Below are 4145 nucleotides of genomic sequence, written 5' to 3' on the forward strand. Positions count from 1 at the left end.
GGATCCACCTTGTATACATACAAACACATACACTACATGCAAGAGTCATAAAGACAGCTAGCATAGTATAACATAATCCAATGGGCCGACATTGGTGCCTTCGACCCGCAAGTACTGTGAGAAGACTCACCTGAACTACTTATCAGAAGCTCAACCGCCACCTCAGCAACAGAACAACCAACCCAGGCTTCCTAAAGCCAAACCGAATCAATCCTTAGCTAAATGCTTAATTAAACTCATGTTTGACCAACAGTCAAACTAGTCAAAAAGTTAACGGTCAACGTTCAAAGTTAAACAATCAACATTCAGATCATTGCCACGTCGTGGCCTTCCTTGGGCATTCCGTGGCCATGCAGGGACAAAACAATCGAGGTTTCAAACTCTGCCACGTCGTGGTCACCTTCGCCACACCATGGAAAACTATCTGAAGTGCCATTTTTTCACTAAACACTTAATCCTTACAGACTCACATCCAAAACTTCAGATTTACTCCTTCTCAATGACTTAATGGATAAAGTTTCCAACTATATCCATTAGGACTTCTTCTAAAGGTAGAATCATGAGCCCTAAGTGCAATAAGCACTTAATATGACCAAAACTCAAACATAGGATCAAGAACACTCAAGCTAAGACCTTTTTCTCACTAACTCGGAAGTTTAAGACCATGAGAAAACCATATTTAGTTCCTTAAACTCCGAAAGCATCCAAGAATGGGACCAAAACATCCAAATATGGGCTCAAACATCAAACAAGAAACACAAAGGTCAAGATATGAACTTTATGTTGGATTAGGTGTCTAAGCCCACAACTAAAATTGGTATATACTTGAATTGATAGTACACAATCCTTTTGGGTTGCCCTCAAACCTAGTCTCATTTTCGGCCACTCCTACTTAAGAGATAGCCGAAAATCCTACTCTCCCATCTCCTCTCTCTTAAGCCTCGTTCTTGCTAGCTTGGGTGTGAACCATTAGAGGCACGACAATTTTGGTGCTTGCTTCGAAGAGATCTACAAGTGAAGGATTCTTGTTATTTACTATAATAACAATAAGGTATGTAATCCTAAACCCTTTTTTGGTATTTTTGAAAATAACATAGGGTTTCTAGGGTTTATTATTTGATGTTCTTAGTTATAGGTGTTGGATTAGTGTCTAAGTCCGTAACTATATTTGGTATGTACTTGACCCGAGTGTGCATGGTCCTTTTGGGTTGCCTTCACCAAAGCAACTTGACAAGGTAATTTGATATGAGAGAGAAGATATTATGGTTTATTAATATATTATAAGAATAATATATTAAAGGAGAAATCATATTTATTTAATTAGTATTAGTCATAAATTAATTAGGAATTAATTTGGTGACTAAAAGAGATTAATTAAATAAAGGGGTATAAACTGTCAAATGTGTGATAATTGAGTTTTGGGCTGGGAAACCTAATGGACTAAGGGGGAACGAAATTATGATGAGGGATCATCATATTTTCGTCCAAGGGCCTCATTCCAGAAGGTTCCTTGGGCTGCTTGGTGGCTAAGCTATCCATTAGGGTTTAGACTGAAACCCTAGCACCCTACAATATAAATAGATGCCCTATGCTTCAATTTTAGGTCACTTGATTCCAAGGGAAACCCTAGGGCCGAAATTAGCATTCTTCCCCTCTCTCTCTTAATTGCCTTCTTGCTTCAAGGTGTTTGTGAGCCATTAGAGGCACTACAATTGTGGTGCTTGCTTTCAAGAGTTCAAGAGATCAAGGAAACTAGTTGTTATTGCAATATAACAACAAAGGTATGTCTACTACACTTCTATATGATTTTCGAAAATAATAGAAGCATGCCAGGGTTTATTTTGTGTTCATATAGTTGTATGTCTTATAGTGAAAACATAGATCAAATTAGGGTTGTATGCACACATAGGATTGTTTGTATAAAACCTATCAATAGGTTCAATAGTGAAAACATAGATCTTTTAGGTTGCATGTGAACTTAAGGGTTTTAAGTTTATTTGTTTTACCTAAATCCTGTCAGTGGTATCATAGCGTTTGGTTTGTTTTCAATTGAATAACTATAATAGTAGAATTAGATCAATTAGGTTTTATAGAAATTAAACCCTAAAGGCCAAGAATTCCGACTATGGTTAGGGTTTTCGAAACCGTAGCCCCTTCCCCTTGATTTCGAAATTTAAGGTTAGGGTTTTTGAAACCCTAGCTTTCCTCCCCAAGGTTTTTGAAAAAATGGATAGGTTGTTAGGGTTTCCTGTTTTAGATAATTGTTAGTTTAATTTGATTAAAAGGGATAATTATAAAATTAGATAACTCTTACACCCTAATTTTTGAAAATTAGAGGGTTAGGATTAGGATTAAGTTATTTGATTAATTTAATTAGTTAATCCTTATTTGATTTAATGTATTTAATTAATTGTTAATTAATAGACATATATTAAATCAATTTTTTGTTTTATTTTAAATTTAAATTAATTGATCATTAATTTTCGAAATTTAAAATTAAATAAACCTAGTATTTTGAAAAGTTTAAAATACACCTTATATATATTATTATTATTAATTGTTAATATATTATATGTATAAGAATCAATCAGTCAAATCGCTAGTATGCTTCATTCACGAAGCTAGTCTATAAGGGGGTATAAGGAAACTGCCTATAAAATGGTAGTTGAATGGGTGTCCACTCTCACCCACCGCTTCCTTGATTAGTGGAGGGTCGTTAGCAGAACGAATTTAATAGGACAACTAATCTCATTAAAAGTATAATGTTACTAAAAGTACTAGAACCTTTTATTTAAAATCCCAAATCTAGTTACTTTAGGAAAAATGTGAATTAGTATGCCAACCCATGAAATTGCACATTACACTTTATAAGTCGTTAGTGGAGCATGGGTGGTTAAACATCACACTAATAGGGACTAATAAAGAGTTGTAATGGGTATCTCATAAATTACCATTGTTGATGGAGCGTGTGTGGTTTACCAACACACCAATTGGGATGATAAATGACAATGAGGTTACCAAACACATTTACATGGTTATTCACATCTTGTTTGTGATCCTCGATATCCCAGTCACAAATAGAAGAGCATAATTTGAGATTAAACATGACATTGAATAGTTTCAATGAATCTCAAAAGACCTAGGAATTTCACTTAATTTCATTTATTTTCTGGTGGAATTGGTAAATCATCATTTACCTACCTTTATAAAATTTACAATTAGATTACGGCATCCATTTTCTAAGTTGTGAATAATATAGTTGGGTCCTAGCCTTAATATTTTATTTTGGGTTACTATGTTAAGGCTTATTCTTATCTAACTAAAACTACCATAACTTCAGCTCCCTCCTCCTCTATAGATGTCTACTATTTTGGGTTACTATGCCTGAGCAGCCTTAATATTTTTATAGATGTCTACTCTAGCTGATGCTTCTGCTCCCTCCTCCTCTAACCACCATAACTTCTTATTGTTGTCGATTTGCTCAAAGGTGACATTGGATGGAACCACCTATAATGACTGGATGCGCAACATAAAGATGACTCTTCGATTCGAGAACAAGGAGTATGTCCATGAGAAGGAACTTATTGAAATCTACGAAGAGAAGGCTACACCTGAAGAACTAGCCTCCTACAAGAAACACCACGACGATGCGACAAAGTTGCTTGCATCATGATCGCCAATATGACCCATGAGTTGCAGAGATTTTATGAGGACTACTAGGCTTATGAGATGAACAAGGACCTTATGGAAAAGTTGCATAAGCGAGCCCATCAAGAAAAGTACGAAGTGGTCAAAGCCCTCATGGCATGCAAGATGAAAGAAGGAGAATCTGTATGTAGCCACGTGCAGAGAATGCAACGATGCGTAGAGTGCCTTGTTAGGCTAAATGTGCATTCTAATGAGGAGTTGGCTATTGATACAGTCCTAAACTCCTTACCAAGTAGTTATGATCAGTTCATTCTAACCTATCATTTGAACAACACTGAGACCACCTTGGCTCAATTACACAACCTACTGCAGACTGCTGAGGCATTAATGAAGGGTAAGAACTCAAACCCTAATCCTGCTAGTGCTCCCGTTCTGGCCATTGGTTAAGGAAAGGGGAATAAGAGGAAAGGTCCTCCTAAACAGAACTGGAAAGGAAA

This window comes from Lactuca virosa, chromosome 1 (genome assembly GCF_052849685.1).
Source record: "Lactuca virosa cultivar CGN04683 chromosome 1, Lactuca_virosa_CGN04683_v6, whole genome shotgun sequence".
NCBI classification, from domain to species: Eukaryota; Viridiplantae; Streptophyta; class Magnoliopsida; order Asterales; family Asteraceae; genus Lactuca; species Lactuca virosa.